We start from the raw sequence: 12284 nt of genomic DNA, 5'->3' as shown, positions 1-12284 counted from the left end.
TCTCCATCTTCTTTATGGCTGCATAGTATTCCATGGTGTATATATACCACAATTTGTTAACCCATTCATGTGTCGATGGACACTTGAGCTGATTCCATATCTTGGCTATTATGAATTGGGCTGCAATAAACATTCTGGTGCAAATGTCTTTGTTGTAAAATTTTTTGATCGTCTGGGTATATACCTAGTAGAGGAATTGCAGGATTAAATGGTATGTCTACTTTTAGTTCCCTGAGTGTTCTCCAAACTTCTTTCCAAAAAGGTCATATTAACTTGCATTCCCACCAGCAGTGTAGAAGTGTTCCCTTCTCTCCGCATCCACGCCAACATCTGTAGTTTTGGGATTTTGTGATGTGGGCTAATCTTACTGGAGTTAGATGATATCTCAAAGTGGTTTTGATTTGCATTTCTCTGATGATTAAGAATAATGAGCATTTTTTCATGTGTTTGTAGGCCACGTACCTGTCTTCATCAGAGAAGTTTCTGTTCAAGTCTCTTGCCCACATAGAAATGGGGTTATTTATTCTTTTCTTATTGATTAGTTTGAGTTCTCTGTAGATTCTAGTTATTAGACCTTTGTCAGAATCACAATCTGCAAAAATCTTCTCCCATTCTGAAGGTTTTCTGTTTGCTTTACTTACTGTGCCCTTGGCTGTGCAAAAGCTTTTTAGTTTGATCAGATCCCAGTAATGATGTATTTTTGGTGTTGCTTCAATTCCCCGGGGGGTTCTCCTCATAAAATATTCTCCCAGGCTAATTTCTTCAAGTATTTTCCCACACTCTCTTCTAGTATTTTTATAGTTTCAAGTCTTAAGTTTAAATCTTTTATCCAGTGAGAATCAATTTTTGTTAATGGTGAAAGGTGTGGGTCCAGTTTCAGTCTTCTACATGTCACCAGCCAGTTCACCCAGCACCATTTGTTAAATAGGGAGTCTTTCCCCCACTGAATATTTTTGATAGGCATGTCGAAGATCAAATGGTGATAAGTAGCTGGGTTCATCTCTCGGTTTTCTATTCTGTTCCATAAATCTACCACTCTGTTTTTGTGCCAGTACCATGCTGTTTTGATCACTATAGATTTATAGTATAGCCTGAAGTCTGGTAATCTGATACCTCCTGATTTGTTCTTATTTCTGAGTAATATATTTGCTATTCAAGGTTTTTTTCTGATTCCATATAAAACAAAGTACTATTTTTTCAAGATCTTTAAAGTATGACAGTGGTGCTTTAATGGGGATTGCATTAAATCTGTAGATTGCTTTGGGTAGTATGGACATTTTAACAATGTTGATTCTTTCCAGCCATGAGCATGGTATGTTTTTCCATTTGTTAACATCTTCAGCTATTTCTTTTCTCAGAGTTTCATAGTTCTCCTTATAGAGATCTTTCATGTCCTTCATTAGGTAAATTCCCAGATATTTCATCTTCTTTGGCACTATCGTAAAAGGAATAGAGTCCTTGATTGTTTTTTCAGCTTGATTATTGTCAGTATATATAAAAGCTACTGACTTGTATTGATTTTGTATCCTGAGATGCTGCTGTATTCCTTGATAACTTCTAAGAGTTTTGAAGTTGAGTTCCTGGCATTTTCCAGGTTTACGATCATATCATCAGCAAAGAGTGAAAGTTTGATCTCCTCTGACCCTATTTAGATACCCTTGATCACCTTCTCTTGCCTGATTGCGATGACTAAGACTTCCATTACTATGTTGAATAGCAGTGGAGATAGTGGGCATCATTCCCTTGTTCCTGATCTGAGTGGAAATGTTTTCAATTTTACACCATTCAATATGGTGTGGGTTTACTATAGATGGCCTCTATTAGTTCAAGAAATGTTCCTTCTATGCCTATTTTCTTAAGAATTCTGATCATGAAAGGATGCTGGATATTATCAAAGGCATTTTCTGTGTCAATTGAGAGAATCATATGGTCTTTGTTTTTTATTTTATTTCTGTGATGTATTTTATTTATAGATTTGCATATGTTGAACCAACCCTATAACCCTGGAATAAACCTACTTGATTATGGTGTATAATTTTTTTGATGTGTTGTTGAATTCTGTTTACTAAGATCTTATTAAATATTTTGTATTGATATTCATTAATGATACTGGTCTATAATTTTCTTTCTTTTTTGGATCCTTTCCTGGTTTGGGGATCAGGGTGATATTTGCTTCATATTATGTGTTGGGAAGTATTCCTTCTTTTTCTATGCTTTGGAAAGCGTTGTATAATATAGGTACTAGTTCCTCTTGAAAGGTTTGATAGAATTCGGATGTGAAGCCATCTGGTCCTGGATTTTTCTTTTTAGGGAGATTTCATATTGTTGATGCTATTTCAGTGGTTGATATAGGTCTATTCAAGATTTCTAATTCTTTCTGGCTGAGTCTAGGAAGGTGGCGTGCTTCCACATATGGGTCCATTTCCTCCAGATTTTCATATTTCTGGGAATAGAGATTTTTGTAGTAATCATTGAGGATTTTTTGAATTTCTGAAGTGTCTGTTGTTATTTCTCCTTTATCATTTCTGATAGACAATATTAGAGATTTTACTTTTCTATTTCTGGTTAGGTTGGCCAAAGATTTATCAATTTTGTTAATCATTACAAAAAACCAAGTTTTTGTTTCATTAATCTTCTGAATGATTCTTCTGTTTTCAATTTCATTTAATTCTGCCCTAATTTTGGTTATTTCTTTTCTTCTGCTGGGTTTGGGGTTGCAATGTTCTTACTTTTCCAGTTGCTCAAGATGATCCATTTAGTTGTTGGCTTCCTCTCTTTCTGTTTTCTTTTTTTTTTTTTTTATTGAATCATAGCTGTGTACATTGATATGATCATGGGGCATCATTCACTAGCTTCACAGACCGTTTACCAAGTTTCACATATACCCTTGTAAGATGCACCGCTGGTGTAATCCCACCAATCCTCTTCCCTCTACCCACCTCCCCCCTCCCTCCCCTCCCTTTCCCCCTTCCCCCTATTCTTAGGTTGTAACTGGGTTATAGCTTTCATGTGAAAAATCTAAATTAGTCTCATAGTAGGGCTGAGTACATTGGGTACTTTCTCTTCCATTCTTGAGATACTTTACTAAGAAGAATATGTTCCAGCTCCATCCATGTAAACATGAAAGAGGTAAAGTCTCCATCTTTCTTTAAGGCTGCATAATATTCCATGGTGTACATATACCACAATTTATTAATCCATTCGTGGATCGATGGGCACCTGGGCTTCTTCCATGACTTAGCAATTATGAATTGGGCTGCAATAAACATTCTGGTACAAATATCTTTGTTACAACGTGATTTTTGGTCTTCTGGGTATATGCCCAGTAGAGGAATTACAGGATTGAATGGCAGATCTATTTTTAGATCTCTAAGTGTTCTCCATATCTCTTTCCAAAAGGAATGTATTAATTTGCATTCCCACCAGCAGTGCAAAAGTGTTCCCTTTTCTCCACATCCGCGCCAACATCTCTGGTCTTGGGATTTTGTGATATAGGCTAGTCTCACTGGAGTTAGATGGTATCTCAAAGTAGTTTTGATTTGCATTTCTCTGATGATTAAAGATGATGAGCATTTTTTCATATGTCTGAAGGCCGCACGCCTCTCTTCTTCAGAGAAGTTTCTCTTCAAATCCCTTGCCCAGCCTGTGATAAGGATCCCTTGTTCTGTTCTTGCTAATGCGTTTGAGTTCTCTGTGGATTCTGGTTATTAAACCTTTGTCGGAGACATAACCTGCAAATATCTTCTCCCATTCTGAGGGCTGTGTGCTTGCTTTACTTACTGTGTTCTTGGCTGTGCAGAAGCTTTTTAGTTTGATCAAGTCCCAGTAGTGTATTTTTGAAGCTGCTTCAATTGCCCGGGGGGTCCTCCTCATAAAATACTCGCCCATCCCGATTTCTTCAAGGGTTTTCGCTGCACTCTCCTCTAGTATTTTTATAGTTTCATGTCTTAAGTTTAAATCTTTGATCCAGTGAGAGTCTATCTTAGTTAATGGTGAAAGGTGTGGGTCTACTTTCAGTCTTTTACAGGTTGCCAGCCAGTTCACCCAGCACCATTTGTTAAATAGGGAATCTTTTCCCCACTGAATGTTTTTAATTGGCTTGTCAAAGATTAAATAACGGTAAGTAGCTGGATTCATCTCTTGATTCTCTATTCTATTCCAGACATCTACCTCTCTGTTTTTGTGCCAGTACCATGCTGTTTTGATCACTATTGATTTGTAGTATAGTCTGAGGTCTGGTAGCGTAATTCCTCCTGCTTTGTTTTTATTTCTGAGTAATGTCTTGGCTATTCGAGGTTTTTTCTGATTCCATATAAAACGAAGTATTGTTTTTTTCCAGATCTTTAAAGTATGACAGTGGAGCTTTAATAGGGATTGCATTAAAATTATATATTGCTTTGGGTAGTATAGACATTTTAACTATGTTGATTCTTCCCAGCCATGAGCATGGTATGTTTTTCCATTTGTTAATATTTTCAGCTATTTCTTTTCTTAGAGTTTCATAGTTCTCTTTATAGAGATCTTTCACATACTTTGTTAGATAAATTCCCAAATATTTCATCCTCTTTGGCACTACTGTGAATGGGATAGAGTCCTTAACTGTGTTTTCAACTTGACTGTTGTTGGTATATATAAATGCTACCGATTTATGAATGTTGACTTTGTAACCTGATACGCTGCTGTATTCCTTGATCACTTCTAAGAGTTTTGTAGCAGAGTCCCTAGTGTTTTCCAGATTTACTATCATATCATCCGCGAAGAGTGAAAGTTTGATCTCTTCTGACCCTATATGGATACCCTTGATTGCCTTTTCTTCCCTAATTGCAGTGGCTAAAACTTCCATTACAATGTTAAAAAGCAATGGAGACAATGGGCAGCCTTGTTGGTTCCTGATCTGAGTGGAAATGATTCCAATTTAACTCCATTCAATATGATATTGGCTGTGGGTTTGCTGTACATGGTTTCTTTCAGTTTAAGAAATGTCCCTTCTATACCAATTTTCTTAAGTGTTCTGATCATGAAGGGATGCTGGATATTATCAAAAGCTTTTTCTGCATCAATTGAGAGAATCATATGGTCTTTGTTTTTTAATTTGTTTATGTGCTGGATTACATTTATAGATTTACGTATATTGAACCAGCCTTGAGATCCTGGGATAAAACCGACTTGGTCATGATGTATAATTTGTTTGATGTGTTGCTGGATTCTGTTTGTTAGGATCTTGTTGAATATTTTTGCATCTATATTCATTAGTGATATCGGTCTATAATTTTCTTTTCTTGTTGGATCTTTCCCTGGTTTGGGGATCAGGGTGATGTTTGCTTCATAGAACGTGTTGGGTAGTCTTCCTTCTTTTTCTACCTTTTGGAACAGGTTAAGTAATATAGGTACTAATTCCTCTTTAAAGGTTTGGTAGAATTCAGACGTGAAACCGTCTGGTCCTGGGCTTTTCTTTTTAGGGAGGTTTTGTATGGTTGATTCTATTTCCGAACTTGATATGGGTCTGTTCAACATTTCCACTTGATTCTGGTAAGTCTTGGAAGGTGACGTGCTTCCAAGTATTGGTCAATTTCCTTCAGATTTTCATATTTCTGAGAATAAAGTTTCTTGTAATATTCATTAAGGATTTTTTGGATTTCTGAGGAGTCTATTGTTATTTCGTCTTTGTTGTTTCTGATTGATGAGATTAGAGATTTTACTCTTTTTTTCCTGATTAGGTTGGCCAAAGGTTTATCTATTTTATTGACCTTTTCGAAAAACCAGCTTTTTGATCTATTGATCTGTTGTATTATTCTTTTGTTTTCAATTTCATTTAATTCTGCTCTAATTTTGGTTATTTCTTTTCTTCTACTGGGTTTGGGGTTGGAATATTCTTCCTTTTCCAGTTGCTTGAGATATCCCATTAAGTTGTTAACTTCCTCTCTTTCCGTTCTCTTGAGGAAGGCTTGCAGTGCTATAAATTTCCCTCTTAGAACTGCCTTTGCGGTGTCCCAGAGGTTCTGATAGTTCGTGTCTTCATTGTTGTTTTGTTCCAAAAAATTGGCGATTTCTTTCTTAATCTCATCTCTGACCCAGCTATCATTCAGCATAAGGTTATTTAACTTCCATGTTTTTGTATGAGTATGCAGATTTCTGTTGTTACTCAGCTCAAGTTTTATTCCATGGTGGTCCGAGAAGATGCATGGAATAATTTCTATTCCTTTAAATTTACTGAGGTTAGACTTGTGACCTAATATGTGATCGATTTTGGAGTAAGTTCCATGGGCTGATGAGAAGTATGTGTATTCAGTTTTGTTGGGATGAAATGTTCTGTAGATGTCTGCTAAATGCAAATGTTGGATGGTTAGGTTTAAATCTAAGATGTCTTTGCTCAGCTTCTTGTTGGAGGATCGATCCAACACTGCCAAAGGAGTGTTGAAATCTCCGACGATTATGGAGCTGGAGGAAATCAAGTTGCTCATGTCTGTTAGAGTTTCTCTTATAAATTGAGGTGCATTCTGGTTGGGTGCATAGATATTAATAATTGAGATCTCATCATAGTGAGTATTACCCTTAACAAATATGAAGTGACCGTTCTTGTCCTTCCTTACTTTTGTTGGTTTAAAGCCTATTTTATCTGCAAATAAAATTGCAACACCTGCTTTTTTCTGATTACCATTTGCCTGAAATATGGACGACCATCCTTTCACCCTGAGTCTGTATTTGTCTTTTAGGTTAAGATGTGACTCTTGTATGCAACAGATATCTGGCCTGAGTTTTTGTATCCAGTCAGCTAACCTATGCCTCTTTAGAGGACAGTTTAAGCCGTTCACATTAATGGAGAATATTGATAAGTCTGGTGAAGTTTTGGGTATCGAGTTTTTCAAAAGTCCAGTGGCCATTTTTAATCCTTTCGCCAGTGTGGAAATTGGAGTTTGATCCAAAGTTTCTGAGGGAGTTTACTTTTGTGGTATAGGATTGGGTTGGTCATTATGGAGGATAGGTCTGAGAATATCCTGAAGAGCTGGTTTGGTTATGGCAAATTTCTTCAACATATGAATGTCATTAAAGTATTTAATTTCTCCATCATAAATGAAACTCAGTTTAGCTGGATACAAGATCCGGGGTTGAAAGTTATTTTGCTTTAGGAGATTAAAAGTCGGTGACCACCCTCTTCTGGCTTGAAAAGTTTCAGCAGACAGATCTGCAGTCGTTCTAATATTCTTCCCTTTGAAGGTAATGGTTTTCTTTCTCCTGGCAGCTTTGAGGATTTTCTCCTTCGTATTAACTTTAGTGAAGTTAATTATGATATGCCTTGGGGATATCTTATTGGGGTTGAGTCATGCTGGGGTTCTGAAGCTGTCCGCTATCTGAATTTCAGAATCTCTAGGCATGTCTGGAAAATTCTCTTTCATAATTTCATGCTGAAGGGCCTTTGTGCCCAGCAAGGCCACTTCATCTGTTTCTGGAACTCCTATGATTCAGATATTCGCCTTTTTCGAATTATCCCAGAGCTCTCTGAGTGAGTGATCCGTTTTTGCTCTCCATTTCTCTTCCTCTTTGAGAGTTTGGGAGCGTTCAAAGGCTTTATCTTCAATGTCAGAAATCCTTTCTTCTGCTTGCTCCATTCTGTTACTGAGAGATTCTACTATATTTTTCATATCTTTGAGGGCTGCAAATTCTTGCTTCAGTGTGTCTAAGTCTTTGGTGGTTTTGTCTTTAAATTCGTTAAATTCTTTTTTTTTTTTTTTTGTAGAGACAGAGTTTCACTTTATTGCCCTCCAGTAGAGTGCCGTGGCGTCACACGGCTCACAGCATCCTCCAACTCCTGGGCTTAGGCGATTCTCCTGCCTCAGCCTCCCGAGTAGCTGGGACCACAGGCGCCCGCCACAACGCCCGGCTATTTTTTGGTTGCAGTTTGGCCGGGGCTGGGTTTGAACCCGCCACCCTCGGCATATGGGGCCGGCGCCCTACTCACTGAGCCACAGGCGCCGCCCTAAATTCGTTAAATTCTTGAGACAACTTTTGAATTTCTCCTTGAATTCCTAATTCCACTTTGTTAATCTTGTCTGCAATCCAAATTCTGAATTTGATTTCTGACATCTCAGCCAGTTGTTTATGAATGGGATCTTCAATTGCATCTGCCACATCTTTCCTTGGGGGGTTTGATCTATTCTGGTTATTTATGTTACCAGAGTTTTTCCGCTGATTCCACCCCATGGTTATTTTACTCCCTCTGATTTTTTCCCCTGGGGCTTTGTCGAGGGCCCATACAGTGTTGTGGCCTGAGAAACCGGGGCCCTGTCTGGTGTGGTGGGGCTAAATGGTTCTGCCTTGTTTTCAGCTGGTTTCTGTTCCACCCTAGTGAAACAGATACTTTGGATTGAAGTCTCAGCTGTGGAGAAATATCAGCAATTAAGTCACCCCGCCCCCCACCGGCAAACAATTGGAAAAGAAAAATCAAACCTTCCTACCACTGTGCACCTAGGGCACCACCTGATTTGTCCTCAGGTGATTGGTTCAGTTCAAAAATGTCCAAATCAATTGTCTCAGTCTGCACCTGTCTTGGGTCAGAGAGTTTAAGAGGTCTCTGGGAACTGGATCACAGGGGTCTGGTGACAACTCTGCTGTGGCTTGCTCCAGTGCTGTGTGGTGTCAGGAGAAGCCACCCAGGCTATAAATCAGTCTGGGAAGGTTGCTGCCTCCTTCTCCACCTTGCACCACTTCACACCCAGTCACTAATAGCCCTGCAGTTGGCTGACTCAGTTGCCTGTAGTGAATCAGTACTCCAGGAGTTTGTACCTGCCTGAATCACAAGGAAGTCTGCCAGGCCACTGCACTCTGCCTCTCTCCAGCAGGAGGAGGTGAGGCCTGACAACCTCAGGCGCTAGAGGAAAGTTGAGGGGTTTTCACTCAGGTCCAGTCTCACCCCTGATTAATGTTACTGACAGAACAGAACAGAACAACTCTGCGTTTCCCCTGCAGAAGAGAAGCTGAATTGAGTTCCAAATCAGCTTGTCTTTGCTCTTGTATTGTCTATAGGCTGACGATCCCCTGAGGGTCAGGTGCGTCTTAGGTTTAGTAAAGCGGACCTCTGGGTCAGCCCCGCCCTGGGAGTTTCCCTGATTTGCAAATTTGTTGCCTCAGGCAAACTCAGAGTCTCTGGTTGCCCAGGGAGACAGGGGGTGTGGCTTCAGAATATTCTGTAGTGAGCCATATTGCTAGCAAAAGAGGGCTGCTGCCTTATGGCTCAGGCAACCGTTGCTCAGGTGTAGCTCCCCTCCGGCCAATCGTCCTCTCTCCGCTCCGTACCCCAGAGTCTGCACCGACAGGCTGCAGCCCAGCACTGTCTACACCCCTCGAGCAATCGCCCAAGAGTCTGGACCCCTGGGGGACAGGCCTCCAGACCTTGGAGCGAGAGCAGAGGGGAGCGCGGGGAGCGCTGGAAGCCTGGGGTTGCGGGCAGAGAACACACACAGCTTTACACAGTTTTATGCCTGGCTGTATTATCACCAAAAGATGGCTGTCGCACTGTGCCTCAGGGAACTGCCACTCTGGTGCAGTCCCCTCTCTGCCGACCAACTGGGACTGGCCTCCAGACCCCAGTGTGAGCGAAGGAGAGCGCTGGGAGCTCAGAATTCCAGGTAGAGACCATATACAGTTTATACAGTTTTATGCCTGGCAGGAGGACGCTGTGGCACCCCAGTAGGGGAGGTAGGTCCAGTTTTTAGAGGGTCTCTCCCGTGGAGTGTAGTGGGAGGACCTTTGAACTCTGCCCGATTGTTTGTGGGGCACTCTGAGCCATTCTCATGGGGGAGGGGACTCCCGTCCGCTTGGTGATGGATTTTGTACCTTTTGTTTGTATCCTTGTGGTCGCAGCTCACCTCAGCGGGGTTGATGTGCGTTCTACAACCTTCTCTCTTAGTGCAGCTCAAATCCACCAGGTTACTTGCTGAATTTTTGTCCTTTAACTCTCCTTCTGAACGGGAGCCTCTGTGGAAAGCTGGCTTCAGTCAGCCATCTTGTCTCTCGGAGGGGTCTTTCTGTTTTCTTGATGAAAGCTTCCAATACTATGAATTTCCCTTTTAGAACTGCCTTTACAGTATCCCACAGGTTTTAATATTTTGTGTCTTTGTTATCATTTTGTTCCAAAATTTTGGTGATTTCTTTCCTTTTTTTAGAGACAGAGTCTTACTTTGTCACCCTCCGTAGAGTGCCGTGGTGTCACACTGCTCACAGCAACCTCCAACTCCTGGGCTTAGGCAATTCTCTTACCTCAGCCTCCAGAGTAGCTGGGACTACAGGTGCCCACCACAATGCCTGGCTATTTTTTTGTTGCAGTTTGGCCAGGGCTGGGTTTGAACCCACCACCCTCAGTATATGGGGCTGGCACCCTACCTACTGAGCCACGGGTGCCGCCCAGTGATTTCCTTCTTAATCTCATCTTTGATGCAGCTATCATTCAGCCTAATATTATTTAGCTTCCATGATTTTGTTTGATTGTTAAGATTCCCATTGCTGTTGAGTTCAACATTTATTCCATGATGGTCTGAGAAGATACAAGGAATAATTTCTACACTTTTAAATTTGCTGAGGTTAGACTTGTGTCCTAGGATATGATCTATTTTGGAGGATGACCTGTGGGCTGATGAGAAGAATGTATATTCAGTTTTATTAGGGTGAAATGTTCTATAGAGATCTATAAAGTCCATTCGTTCTAGGGTCAGGTTTAAGTCTAATATTTCTTTGTTTGGTTTCTTCTTGGAGGATCTATCCAAAACCGTTAAAGGGGTATTAAAATCCCCAACTATTATAGTTAAGGAAGATATCAAGTTGTTCATATCCATTAGGGTCTGCTTTATGAATTGAGAAACATTCTGGTAGGGTGCATAAGTTTTAATTATCAAAATCCCTTCATGTTGGGTGTTTCCCTTGACAGATATGTAGTGACCTTCCTTATCTTTCTTTATCTTCGTTGGTTTAAAGCCAATTGTATCTGCTACTAAAATTGCAACCCCTGCTTTTTTTCTGGTTTCCATTTGCCTGTATAATACAAGTCCATCCCTTCACCCTGAGTCTATTTTTATCCTTTAAGGTAAGGTGAGATTCTTGTATACAACAGATATCCAGTCTGAGTTTATGTATTGAGTCAACCAGCCTCTTTAGAGGACAATTTAAGCCATTCACATTAATTAAGAGAATAATAAGCCTGGTTGTGTTTTGGGTGTCATGATTTTCAGATAACCAGTGGACATTTTTAATCCTCTCACCACTGTGGAGGTGGGTTTTGTTCAAAAATTTCTGGGTGAGTTTACTTTGGAGGTAGAACATTACACTGATCATTGTGGAGAATGGGTCTGAGAATATCCTGGAGAGCTGATTTAGTTATGGCAAATTTCTTCAACATGTCTATGTCATTAAAGTATTTTATTTCTCCATCACAAATGAAACTCAGTTTAGCTGGATAGAATATCCTGGGCTGGAAGTTGTTTTGTTTTAGGAGACTGAAGATCGATGACCATCTTCTTCTGGCTTGAAACGTTTCAGCTAAGAGATCTGCAGTCATTCTGATATTTCTTCCTTTATAGGTGATACTTTTCTTATGTCTGGCTGCTTGCAGAACTTTCTCCTTCATCTTAACTTTGGCAAAGTTAATCACAGTGTGTCTAGGAGATGCTTTATTTGTTTATTTTTTTTCTTTTTTTGAGACACAGCCTCAAGCTGTCACCCTTGGTAGAGTACCCTAGCATCACAGCTCACAGCAACCTCCAACTCTTGGTCTTAAGCGATTCTCTTGCCTCAGTCACCCAAGTGGCTGGGACTACAGGCACCTGCCACAACACCTGGCTGTTTTTTGGTTGTAGTTGTCATTGTTGTTTGGCAGGCCTGGGCTGGATTCAAACCCACCAGCTCTGGTGTATGTGGCTGGCACCTTAGCCACTTGAGCTACAGGCACCGAGCCGGAGATGCTTTATTTGGATTGAGTCTTGCTGGGGTTCTGAAACTGTCTGCTATCTGAAGTTCTGTATCTCTTACAATGCTTGTGAAATTCTCCTCCAAAATCTCTTGGAGAAGAGCATCTGTACCTTTGGGACCATCCTCTTCTCCTTCGGCAATTCCTATAAGACGAATGTTTGATGTTTTGGAGTGATCCCACAGCTCTCTCAGGGAATGATCAGTTTTTGCTCTCCATTTGTCTGCCCCTTTGAGTGTTTGGGCACGTTCAAAAGTTTTGTCTTCAATTTCAGAGATCCTTTCTTCTGCCTGGTCAACTCTATTACTGAGGGATTCTACTGTATTTTAGA

At 40.4% G+C, this 12284-nt stretch overlaps 1 protein-coding gene across 1 annotated transcript in view; it reads left to right on the top strand.

Moving 5' to 3' along the window:
- The window catches only part of M1AP (meiosis 1 associated protein), a 119063-nt gene that overhangs the window by 56535 nt on the left and 50244 nt on the right, over positions 1–12284 (top strand). The window lies entirely within an intron of this gene.

This window comes from Nycticebus coucang, chromosome 4 (genome assembly GCF_027406575.1).
Source record: "Nycticebus coucang isolate mNycCou1 chromosome 4, mNycCou1.pri, whole genome shotgun sequence".
In the NCBI taxonomy this organism is placed as follows: Eukaryota; Metazoa; Chordata; class Mammalia; order Primates; family Lorisidae; genus Nycticebus; species Nycticebus coucang.
Note: the sequence above shows the minus strand (reverse complement) of the source record. Positions and strands in the feature narration are given on the sequence as shown.